Source organism: Talpa europaea (genome assembly GCF_964194135.1).
Source record: "Talpa europaea genome assembly, chromosome: 3".
Lineage (NCBI taxonomy): Eukaryota > Metazoa > Chordata > Mammalia > Eulipotyphla > Talpidae > Talpa > Talpa europaea.
Window position 1 is genome coordinate 56,127,690 of NC_140069.1, and position 13,237 is coordinate 56,140,926.

At 34.9% G+C, this 13,237-nt stretch overlaps 1 protein-coding gene across 5 annotated transcripts in view; it reads left to right on the forward strand.

Moving 5' to 3' along the window:
• The window catches only part of ASPH (aspartate beta-hydroxylase), a gene marked incomplete at its 3' end in the record, with an annotated part of 195,793 nt that overhangs the window by 12,544 nt on the left and 170,012 nt on the right, over positions 1-13,237 (forward strand). The gene's annotated exons all lie outside the window — the stretch shown is intronic.

Consider the following 13,237-nt stretch of genomic DNA (forward strand, 5'->3'; position numbering starts at 1 on the left):
AAAAAACTTACCAAAAAAGAATATTTTATTTTTATTTGTGTTCCTTCTGCACTGGAATGTAAGCTAAGTGGTCTCCCTTATTAATTGCTTTAGCACAGGAGGAGGGATTTCAAGAGTATTTTTTGAATGAATGCATATTCAGGTGCATGAAGAAAATGTGGAAGCCATTTAAAATTTGCCAGCTCATGATTTTTATTATTTTGTGTCTTTAAATCTGTATTCACTTATAGAGCTTCTTGTAGACACTTTATTTTCCTGATCTGAAAGATATATGGACTAGAACTGTTTTCTTTAGAGCAAAACTTTTATACACGATGGTATTTAAAATACTATCATTTCGTTGGGAAGGTTGTGGAGAAAAAGGAACTCTCCTGCATTGCTGGTGGGAGTGCAGACTGGCCCAACCACTATGGAGAGCTGTGTGGAGATTTCTTGACCTACTAAAGATAGAGCTTCCATATGATCCAGCAATTCCACTCCTAGGTATTTACCCAAATGACACAGAAACATTAATTCCAAAGGGCACCTGCACCCCTGTGTTTATCGCAGCACTATTTACAATAGCTAAGCTATGGAAACAACCCAAATGCCCAAAAATTGATGACTCGATCAAGAAGATGTGGTGTATATACACCATGGAATATTACTCAGCAATCAAAAAAGATAAACACATGCAGTTTGCAGCAACATGGATGGAGCTAGAAGGGATCATGCTCAGCAAAATAAGTCAGAAAGAAAAAGAAAAATACCAGATGGTCTCACTCATAGCAGGAATTTAGAAAACCTAAATAAGGGACCAGGAAAAAGACTAAATAATACAAATAAAAATCAAAATCAACAAACTATAAATCAGAGACACACTATGGGGGGAGAACAGGAAGAGGAAGGATTGGGGTCAAAATAAGGGAGGGGTTCGATTGTATGGAGAATATAACCAAAATGAAAATGCATACATTGTGCAAAAATGAAAAATGATGTAAGAATTATATAAAATATTAAAAAAAAATAAAATACTATCACTTCTGTGGGGGAGGCCTCACCAAATCAGAAGAACAGCATTTGTAAAACAGACCAGTGCCTGAATATTAGCTTCTGTGTCGATTGCAGAAAGCTGGAGACTTAGCCTTTTTAGTTCCTCAGATTTTTGTGGGGTTAATACTCCTGGGAACTTTCTGCAGCAGACTAGGTTATTCTGGAACATTGCCAAGAGACCAGCATTTGAACCTGCTGGCTGCACTACAGCCTGTGAGCACAACACGGTGCATGGTGACTTTCATTTATGGTGATCTTAGCAAGGGAAAGTGAGTGAGGCTGGAGCTGAGGGAGGGGTTGTGGAGGGAGCTTAGAGCAAAATGAGTCAATGAGAATAGAGTAGGGGGCATGTCTTCTTAGGGTAAATAACCTTGATCATCACTTTGATTTTGAATTGGGGCAGGATTGGGATGGAAAGAACAGGCTTGGTGTGTGGGATGGGGCAATCTGGTAGATGAAGCTGCCCATGGTGTTCTAGCTGGGCCTGGTCTGACCTTTCTTGTTTCTCAGCCTGTCCTCTGCTGTGGTTTTTTTGGTTTTGTTTTAAAAATATACTCAATGGATGTTAGATTTGCTTCAAGAGGAGCCAAAAACAATTTATGTTTACATTTTAGATTGTTGTGGCAATAGCATATAAGTTGTCCACGTGGTGAGTACTTACTGTGTTCCAGGCCTTGTGCCCAGCGAAATCTCGTACCAGCTTCTGGACAAAGTGACCATCATATGGGCTATAGAGTAGCAAATACTGTTGAATGAATGAATTGTGCATGATGGAGAAAAGGGGAAAGAAAGACTAAAAGGAGAATGAACTGATAACTTTTGAAATCTCAAAACTACAGCCTAACTAAAGTTTTCTAGGTAATCTTTGGGGAATCATGAAAATTAGAAGAGATGATGAAAAAGACCCTCAAGCGACAAATGACCTTTTTTTACTAGAGGAAAGAAAGGTAAGATTCAAGACAACTGTAAACTGATATGACAATTCTAGGCAAAATCTAGAATAAAAATTATTTTTGAGTGCTTAGAAAAGAAGACAGAACACTAAGGGACACTTCACATTTACTATAAGTACAGGTAATTAAAAAAATAAAAACTAATTTTGCATTTCATTAAACTTTGCAGATTAAGTAAGTGATCATGGCACAATTTTGTAAGTTTTCTTCACTGCATCAAGGTATTTAACTATGTTTCTGAAAATCCCCCTGTGCCTAAGATGGAAAATGTTGGTCATATGATAAAGTTTGAATCATAGCTGTCTGTGGGACTGGGAAGGTGAAGAGGGGTTAATTGAGAAAGAATTGGAGTATACAAGAGGAAATTGCTGAGTAAACAAACTGGACAAATAGGTGCTTTCTCCTCAGAGTGAATGTTTTTATTCTGTGCATACATGTGATAGAACTAATCCTTTGCAGCAAAGAACAGGTGTTCTCTAAGTTGGGAGTATTGTGTTTAAGTAAGTTTTACTCAATGTCTGAAAACTCTTTTGTTACTTTTGCAATACTATTTAATATTAGATTTAGAATGGTACAGCATGGACATACTTGCTTTGGCAACTGTAAATAGATGGAAAGTTTTTATTTTTAAAGAATTATATTTTTGTTGTCTCTTGATATTCTGCAGTCCTTATGATGGAGCTTTCGTGGTAGGATTACAGAATCCTAACAGATATTCATAATAGGATTACAGAATCCTGTAGAATCCTGCAGAGATATTTCAAGAATTATGAACATTTGTGTATGACTTTTGACTTTCTGAAAACTTAACATCCCCCTGATGACTTTTTCTTGTCTACTTTACTGATAACATAAACAATATATATTTTATTTATTTATTTATTGACAATATATATTTTATAACATAAACAATCACTATATATTTTGTATGATAGATCGATATATACTATATTCTTACAATGGAGTAAGCTAGAAAAAGAAGTTATTAAAGAAAATCATAGAATATATATTTATAAAACTATATTGTATCTACCAATAATGTAAATTTATGTTGGTTCTTAAAATATACATATAAATGGACCTGCAGGATTAAAAACCTATGTTGTTTATAGGTAATTTATAGTTGTTCCAACTATAATTTGCAATTTGCTTTGTTCTTTTTCTCAAGGTTACTTTTGCTGTTTAGGGTCTTTTGTGGTTCCATATAGACTTTAGGATTGTTTTCTATGAAAAATGCCGTTGGAATTTTGGTAGTACTTGCTTTGACTCTGTAGATTACTTTGGATAGTATGGACATTTTAACAATAATCTTCCACTCTATAAGCATAGAATATCTTTCCATTTATTTGTGCCATCATTGATTTCTTTCATCAATGTCTTACAGTTTTCACTGTATAGGTCTTTCACCTCCTTGATTAAATTTATTCCTATTTTACTCCTTTTTGGTGCAATTGTAAGTGTACTTTCTTAATTTGTTTTTGCTAGTTTGTTTCTAGTGTATATAAACAACAGGTTTTTGTGTATTTTGTGTCCTTCAACTTTACTGAATTTGTTATAACTTCTGTTTTTGGTGAAATCTTTTGGTTTTACATATCTGTGTATACATGTATGCAAAATGTCTTGTCATCTGCAAATAGTGCTTCTTTCTCTCCAATTTGGAGGCCCTTTATTTCTTTTTGTCTTATTGTTGTGGTTAGGATTTCAATACTATATTGAATTAGCATCTAAGTACATCAGTGATTTGGCCTGCGATTTTCTTTTCTTGTGATAGTGTTCTTGTCTGCTTTTGGTATCAGGATAATGTTGGCCTTGTGAACTGAATTTTGATGTGCCACTTCCTCGTTTTGTGTGTTTTGTGAGAGGGGGAGATTTTGAGGAAGATTGAATGTGTCTTCCTTGAATGGTAGAATTCTTCAGTGAAACTTTCTGATCCAGGACTTTAGTTTGTTAGAAAGATTTTGATTATTGATTTAATCTCCTTACTAGGAGTGGATCTGTTCAGATTTTTGATTTTTTTGTTACCAAGTTTGGTAGATTATACGTTTCTAGAAATTTATCTATTTCTTCCACGTTCCAGTTTGTTGCTGTATAATTGTTCATAGTAGTCTTTTATGATCTTGTATTACGTCTCCTCTTTCATTTCTGATTTTGAGTCATCTCTTTTTTTTTCCCTTGGTGAGTGTAGCTCTTAAGATGTGTCAGTTTTGTTTATCTTTTAGAAGGACCAGCTCTACATCTTGTTCATCTCTTTTTATTTTCTTTTTAGTCTTTATTCCATGTATTTCCATGCTAATCTTTAGTTCCTTCCTTCTAATTTTGGGCTCTGTCATTCTTTTTCTCATTCTTTAAGTTGCAAAGTTAGGTGGTTTATTTGAGCTTTTCATTATTGCCTATGGTAGGTAGGTATCACCAAGAACTTCATTTTAGAACTGCTTTGAGTTTATCCTATAAGTTTTGGGATGTTATGTTTCCGTGTTTCACTAGTGAGGTTATTTTTTCTTTCTTTTAATTTCTTCTTTGCTCCAATGACTATTCAGTAGCATGTTGTTTAATCTCTTAATTGTGAATTTTTCAGTTTTCTTCTTGTAATGGATTTTTAATTTCTAATTTCATACAACTGTGGTCAGAAAAGATGCTTGATAAGATTTCACTCTTAAGTTTACTAAGACTTATTTTGTGGGCTAATGTGTTTTGAGAATATTCTATATGTGTTTGAGAAGAATGTGTATTCTGTTGCTTTGGGTTTTTTTTTTTTTTTTTTCCAAGGAGGTAATGAACTGATGATCTGAAAATTTTAAAAGCAAGACCTCCTTTCCTCCCTCTTCTAGACCCTAAGAATTAAGGCTGATTAATATAGTAGTGCAGTGATTCTTTTTATTTGGTTCCCTAGATTGGTAGCATCAGATTACTTGGGTACTTGTTAGAAATGCAAATTCTGGGAGTGGACCCAGATATCTGTTTTGACAAGCCTGTTAGGTGATTCTGAAGTCCTCTAAGTTTGAGAAGGCTGCTTTAAGCAATAGGCAATTGGGTAAGGGAAAGGTAATGTTCTGTGCTGACCAATGAAAGGTCTGACGGATTTTCACCTGGTAGATTTTGGAGGAATGTAGAGCCCCAGAATCAGTGAACATAGTGTCTTGGCTCTTGGTCTCCAGTGGTGTCAGGGTGTTAATATTAGCCTCAAAGCACGTGTTATAAGTTTGGTCTTTGCTTGAACATAGCAGTTGCTGTTAGTCTGAACAATTTTTACAAGGAATAGTCAATTTAATATGACTTCATTTGTCTTTCCTATGGTTTTTATTTTATTTTTTTATTTTTCTATGGTTTTTAAAAACGTATTTTCTATATGTAAATTAAACATAGTAGTAAACTTTGTGTAAACTTTCCCCTCATAAAAATGAGTTATTTTAAGCTACAGTTATTTGGAATTCAAATTTCTTTTTTGCTGAAAAATGTTGTGATAGATGAATATTATTTCAGAGAGGCTTATCCTGATCACCTTACCTAGAATACCAGATTTACTGTTACTATGAAACTGAGGAAGGAAGACATTTATTGAAGTAACTGTAAAACTTTTGTAAAAGACAATGAAAAGGGTTAACGATAGGATTTATGAATATATTTGCTTAAGATTTGCTGAGGAGGAATAATTGGAGCAGTGTTGAAGAAGCCTCAGGGGTGAGGTATACACAAATTTAATAGTAGTGATTTTTGTCTTGGTATACTGTTTGGCCACAGATCTGTAATTCAGAATGCAGCTGGCCTTGAACAGCTCCATAAATGGAGAGAAGAATGCTTCGCAGCTCTGGAAGACTTGGTGGCTGACTAGGATCCTAAAAAGAACTAAATTGGAGATGAGGATACTTGACTGTAAAAATGAGTAGCATGGATGACTTGAGCAAATCTTTGCATGCTTAATTCATGCCAAGACAAATTTTATAGGCAAGGAAATAAAGCCCTGGAAATTTGATGACTTTCCCCATATCAAAGTTAATGAAGAAGCTGGGAGTTGAATCCAGGTCTCTAAAGTCTGAAATGGACTGCCTGCCATACTTGTGTAGTGGCTTGATTTCCAGTGGTTCTAAGAAGAGTCTCTGACACTGTCATTCTTCTTCAAAAAAAGAAAAACATAAAAAGAAGAAAAACAAAAGAAAAATTGCAAAATATTTAATTCATTTGTATGATAATATCTATCTTAAACTCTTGCCAACAATGATTCATGATCATTTAACATTTTAACAAGCATTATCTTGAGTGGGATAGTCCCTTGAGGAAATAAATTTGGGAGTGGGGGACTAACTCATGGTCAGAGGGCACCTAATACTTATTTAGTTGGCCCCAAAACCTTGCTCACTTTGTCCCAGCTCTAGGCTGTCAAATATTAAACAGGTACAGCAGGTTGGTCGCTCCTTTTCAGAACATTTCATGTTTTAATGTGTACATCAAGTGTTCCCTTTGAGTGGAAAAAAAAAATTGCTTATCAACAACTCCTGAAAGGTTGCTGCTCTCTCTGGATACTATTTGTGCTACATTAATTTACCAGACTTGACAGAGCTCTGACGAATACTGCTAGTCTTAAATCAGTGAACAAATTGTACAAACATTGGACTGATTTTATTTCTTAGTACAGGATATTTGGAGATGGGGTTGAGGAAAGTATGAAAAAAAAGGAACGCTTCTCTTTCTGATTCCCTGAGATAGTGCTGTCTAGGCTTACTAAGGAGGATGCTCCTTCCAGCCTTACTTCTTCTGTTCCTCTCCTCCTCTGCTCTTCCTCTCTTCCTTCCCTCCATCCTTCCTCCCCAGCCTTCTCTAGAAAGACTTTTTTTTTGTTATTGTTGCTTTACTTTTGCTGTGAAAAGAATTAGACTTGGGTTGATAATGCCAATGTATCAGAACTCTAGAACAATAATTAATTTGCTATTTAGGGTTCTGTTTCATTCAAACAAACTAAGTAATGATCTTTTCATGGAGGCATTTGATTAGATTCTGAAGGGCCAAATCAAGCTGTTTCTGGGCATGGGGCCACATTTTATAGCATGACTTGTTTCATTTTTGAATGATTTGGTACTTAGGCTAAACCATTGAAGACTGATTCCAAGAAAATAAAACTGGCAGCACAATTTGTTCTGTTTCTTTTTTTTTTTTTCTGTTTCAAAATATGCTTGATTTTGAGAGTAGATGGGATTGGAGCTGGGAGATGGGACTAACTGGGAAAGGAATCCCATGAGTGGGAAAAAGGCTGTTGTTGGATTGTTAGGAGTGCATTCAGCCTGAGTGATTAGCAGTTTTTGGCCATGAGGAAGAGGGCCCTAAAAATAACTGCTGAGCAGAGTTTGCAGTCAGGTCCTATTTCAGATCTAGAGACCTTGCGGAGATAGCCACAGCCAATCTAACGCTCTAGTAGGGAAGGGCATGTGGCGTGCCCGATACCTGCTGAGAGGGCTTTGACTTTTTTTCTTCAACATATATTATTCATGGAGTGAAGAAATCAAAATGATTGAAGGTAGAGGTATATTTTTATTGTTTGGGTTTAAAGTGGGTTGAGATCTAGCTGATCAATTTTAGCTTTATTTTTAGTTGTGTTCTTTTAAACTGTTTTTGCCTAAGTGCTTTGACTACATCTTCTGCATTTTCTATTTTGAACTAACTCCTGGAGATACCTACTTTTCATAGTAGTTTAATTTTTCATGGAATAATCTGCTTTTATTTGGAATGTTTTAGTGTCTTGGCTTAGAATATCTTTTCGTATATTGTACTACTAGACACCATGTTTTACAGATTTTCAGAAAAATGTTCAAGAAGTCTCTCTTAATCGTATAAGTAAATTAAAGTGAATTCAAAGAATTTTGTGTATCCAGATACCATGTAAAATTATAGGAAGTTTAAGGGATATATAAGTCTGTCTTGTATAAATGAGCACCCTTAATCGGTTCAAGCAAAGACTTACCATATGTGGAAACTGCCCTAATTTTTGTGAAGCATGTGATAAATGCACTGGACACTAGGCTTTTGTTTTTTTAAATCAAAACTTTCTACTGTTCTTTAATAATGTGTTGAATTTATATTTTTGTGTTTGTTTTTGCTTTACTTTATACATTTAGATTATCTTTTCATTTACATGAAAGCTCATTGCATTGACTCATTAAGTAGAACACTTGTTTAAGAAAAAAAAAATAGGTGTATTAAACAGCTTCCAACTTTGAGCTGCCTCAGTAGGGACTGGAAGGATTCTATTATTAGTATACAGAATATGAGTCTCTCTACTTGAACACTGTTGAGTAATTGGTTGGAATGGGTCACTTGACTATTCTGATTAAGTGCCCCATGTGGCCAAGAGGAAAAATAAGAGGCATGTATCTACTTCTAGTGCTTGCAGAGGACATTTCTCCCCTTCTCCGTAGATCCCATGATCTCCAGAGTGAGGTAAAATCAACTCCTTCTGACTTACTTTAAATAGTTGTTTTTTTCCCACAGGGAAAACTCATACATGGTTGATTTATAACTCAGTAGTAGTCTAGTTAGGTCATCTGACTGCTGTTCAGGTGCTGGGGTATCTTCTATTTTCCCTTTCCTCATATAAATAAATACCTGCTGTCCCTAGCCCAGTCATTTTGGAGAGAGGCACATTCCATTTCTCACCATGGTAATTTTCTGTGTTTGGTGGCATGTAAGAACAATGTTTTCTGATTTGGAGGTCATGTGCATTTGATGGGTCAGTGGAAAAAATGAGTGACATAGTTCTTACATTTTCTTTTTTGCCTTAATCAAATTTTATTGAGGTACTATTCATTTAGGAAACTGATTTTGAAAGTAAAACTTCACACCTGCCTGTGGGTATATCCTTCACTTGCCCACCACCGGAGCTCCAGTGTTGGCCCTGTACTCCACCACTTCCACTCTGGTAACCACCATATTTTTTTTTGCAGTATGAGAGTTATTTTTTGTTGTGTTTTGCCAGCTTGTTTTTTTCCCCCCCCATATTCTTAACCCTATTTAAAAAGGTCTTTTTGACCAGTCCTTGGGGTCCAGATGTCAAATATGGAGCCAAAAAATGAAATGAAGTATCTGGATTTATTCTGATCTTAGAAAATGAGGACAACTACTGGATTCTTCCAGAATACCTTTGGAACAAAGTACTGCTTTGTTTATGGAGTTTTAAACCCTCATGAAGGGTTTATCTTACTATGTTCTTTTTGAATTTAATTGGGCAGATACCAAATTTATGAAAGTGATACATCAAAAGTGTTATTTGGTGTTGATAAGAAACCTTCTCCTTAAAAAAAAAAAGTCTTAGGAATGACTTCTTTTTGTAATTTACTGTTTTGTTCCCTTATGGAATTAGTAGCTATTAACAGTAATAAGATTGATATATTAGTGTAACACATTGTTTATTTGACATTATAAAGGGATGGAGAAAGTGTTAATGATTTAATAATCTAACATTTACTGTTTTCTGACATTTACCTTTTTAAATGATAAATCTTTAATAAAAATATTTTGAATAAAAATCTTCCTAAGATTTAGTATACATTTCTTGCATTCTCAAACAGATTAAAATAATATTTCAGTGACAGAATCAATATGAATAGCAGTCATTGCTTTGTACTAGAGTTTATTTTAAGGACTGGTCAGGGTTTGCCTACAATCATCAACCATAAATGGCCTACTCTTCCCAAGTTCTGTGTCAACTCTTGCTGCCCCATTCTTGCCTTTTATAGACCTCCCCTCTATCAGCATTTGTTGCTTTAAATCCTTTAGATGAGATTGTTTTTAACATCTATTCTTTAGTTTTGTGCAGTGAGTTAGGAAATTTGATTGCAGTTGTTTGAAACATGTCTAAAAATAAATGTAAATAGATTCTAGTTAAAGGTGTAGTCTTTATTTGTTTGGCTTTCTCCTCCTACTCCCGATCTCTTGCCTCTGTGTTGGTATATGTATTATATTTGATGTTTCAGATTAGTAACTGAGGTGAGTATTGCTGAATTAATGTGGATGAATGATTCTTTCCTTTTGAGAAACTCAGCATTTTCCTCAATTTCTACTTTAAGAAAGAGAAAAATGGAGAAAGGATTGAACCGTGAATTTAAATTATTTTGTTAGTTCTTTATTTTAACTAGAATCATCTTGAATATAGTTTCAGAGATGTACACATTTTGAATACTTAATTATTGAATAAAAATTGTGTCCTGTTTGCACATACATGCAGGACAAATATGTTAAATGAATAAAAAGTAAACTGTATTTAACCTTACTGTTTTCTGGTTCAAAAGAAAAATATAGGAGACTGGTGTCAGTTAGACAATGTCCAAGAGGAGATAAGACGAGAACCTAGTTTTCCTGCAATTTTATCCCTCATTTTAAATACACATTTTAAATATGATTCTTAGAGGCTGCCTAAGTAGGAGTCATGGAAGAAAAATTCTTAGTCATCAGCAATTTGGAAGTAAATGGATATTCTTGAGTGCATTATTTTTATTATAATTGGTGGTTTTTACAAGTAGCTATCCAAGTTTATAAAAGTAGTGTGATTTAGGCCCAGGAAGAGTGTTTATTTTTAAATATATAAATTATAGGTCCTCCCTGGTGGCGCAGTGGGTTAAGATGCAACCTGTGACGCTGTCTGCTGCCTTTGCAGCTCGAGTTGGATTCCCAGCTGGCCAGGGAGCTACCCACATGGTGCAGCAGACCTTTCCTGACTCGCTCTCTGCTCCCCTCAGCAGTGTACTTCGGTCATTCTGCCTGTTCTGTTTCCCACTCTGTCTCTGGTGAATCCTCTCACCCCCTACGCCTCTGGCCTGTACCCCAGTGTTTGTATGCATAAATAAATGAATCTTTAAAAAAAAATCAGGAACCTTTAAAAAAATACATATATATGCACACACCCCTTATTTATTTATATAGCTAGATCTTCGGAGACATTTAGTAGATCGCGTTAGAAACAAATTGGATGATCATATGTTATTTGCTTAGTATTATTTTGTGAATTTACCATATGAATATAAGTTTTTTCCTTTTTTGATGGGGCGATTAATATTTTTAGAACATTAGAAAAGGGAATTGACTTTTTCATTAAGACTAAATATGGAACTGTTGACTAGTCATCACAATCACTAATTATTTAGTCATATCAATTTTAGAAATCTAAATATAGTTTATCTATGTAAGAATTATAAATATGGATATATATATATATGTTTGTATATATTCCCCCCTCCTCAGGATGATTTAATTTTATTATTTTTTTAAAGATTTATTTATTTATACGAGTACTGAGATACAGGCCAGAGGCACGGGAGGGTGAGAGAATTCACCAGAGACAGAGTGGGAAGCAGAACAGGCATACTGACCAAAACACACTGCTGAGGGGAGCAGTGGGCAAGGGAGGAGAGGTCTGCAGTGCCAGTGGGTTTCTCCCTGGCCAGCCGAAAATGGAACCAGTGCTGCAGAGGATGCAGACAGCTCCACAGCGCTGCGCTCAACCCGCCGCTGCACCACCGGGGAGACCCTGATTTAATTTTATAGCCCCTTTTAAAAAGTTGATAAGAATGGTTGGTTTAAAAAGGTGTGTGTGTGTCTGTGTGTGTGTGTATGTCTGTGTGTGTGTATTTTTTCCACAAGAATAATTCCTTTCATTTTTTTCTTTTTGTTCCAACAATATTAACATTATATTTGATTTTACCCACTGGGAAACTACCAGTATTGTATAATTAGAGCTTTATGTGGTAGTCAGAAAGCAGATTTGGAATTAGATAATTTTGCTCACTTATGGAACAAGGAACTCTGGACCATAGAAGTCAGGGTTTACTTCCTCAAATTTCCCAAACTGGGCTGGTGACTTTGGGTGAATCATTTAATCTTTATTTTTAAAAGAAGTGATATTAATTATATCAAATGTGATGGGTGATGCATTTGGTGGACAGCAATTTAGAAAGCTATTTTTTTTCCACTGACACCAATTATGAAGGAGCAGGACTGAATTGCTCACTGTTTTGTTTCTCTTCTTCCCTGACCTCTTATTTTCTATAAATAGTTTCTTCTTTCTCTCTCTACCTAAGAACATAGAGTGGGTTTTTGGGAGATATTTTTCTATGGCATTTAAAAGAGTGTTTTACCAGTGAGAATGGCACATATTAAAAAAACTAGCAACAACAAATGTTGGCGAGGTTGTGGAGAAAAAGGAACTCTTCTACACTGTTGGTGGGAGTGCAAACTGGTCCACCCACTATGGAGAGCTGTGTGGAGATTTCTTGACCTACTAAACATAGAGCTTCCATATGATCCAGCAATTCCACTCCTAGGTATTTACCCAAAGGACACAGAAACATCAATTCCAAAGAGCACCTGCACCCCTATGTTTATAGCAGCACTATTTACAATAGCTAAGCTTTGGAAACAACCCAAATGCCCAAAAATAGATGACTGGATCAAGAAGATGTGGTACATATATACCATGGAATATTACTCAGCAATCAAAAAAGATAAACACATGCAATTTGCAGCAACATGGATGGCGCTGAATGGGATCATGCTCAGCGAAATAAGCCAAAAAGAAAAAGGAAAAATACAGGATGGTCTCACTCATAGCAGGAATCTAGAAAACTTAAATAAGGGACCAGGAAAATGAATAACTATAAGAAAGTGAAAATCAAAATCAACAAAAAACTATGAACCAGAGACACTTTTTGGGGGGTGGGGGCCAGGAGGGGAGGGATTGGGGTCAGAATGGGGCATTTGCAATTGTATGGGGAATATAAAAATAAAATTTATTATTTAAAAAAAAATAAAAATAAAAATAAAAGAGTGTTTTAGAGTCTATAGAAACTAAGTGGAACAAAGAAAAGTATTGGCTACATTTCTTTATGATTTCTTTAAGTTGTTGCTGTCTTCTAAGCTTTGAAGGAGGTGAAGCTTAAGTAGTTTGGATGAAGAACTTAGCAGGAAGGAATATATAATATTTATCTGTATTGTGTATATGTATGTGTTATATATATCAAACTTTAAAAAATCATTAACCCATCAATAGTTTCAATATGTAGTGTGATTTTTTATCATGTACAATATATAGTACATACAGTATATATAATATGTAGTATATATGTACATATTATATATATAATATAAAACTTAAAAAAAAATCAGTAGTTTCTCTCATCACATTATATAAATGGTGTTGAGCCTAAGCAGAATCCTGTCTTTTTTCATAATTTTTATTTTGTGTAATATGTTGTCAGAATTTAAGTGAAAATTCT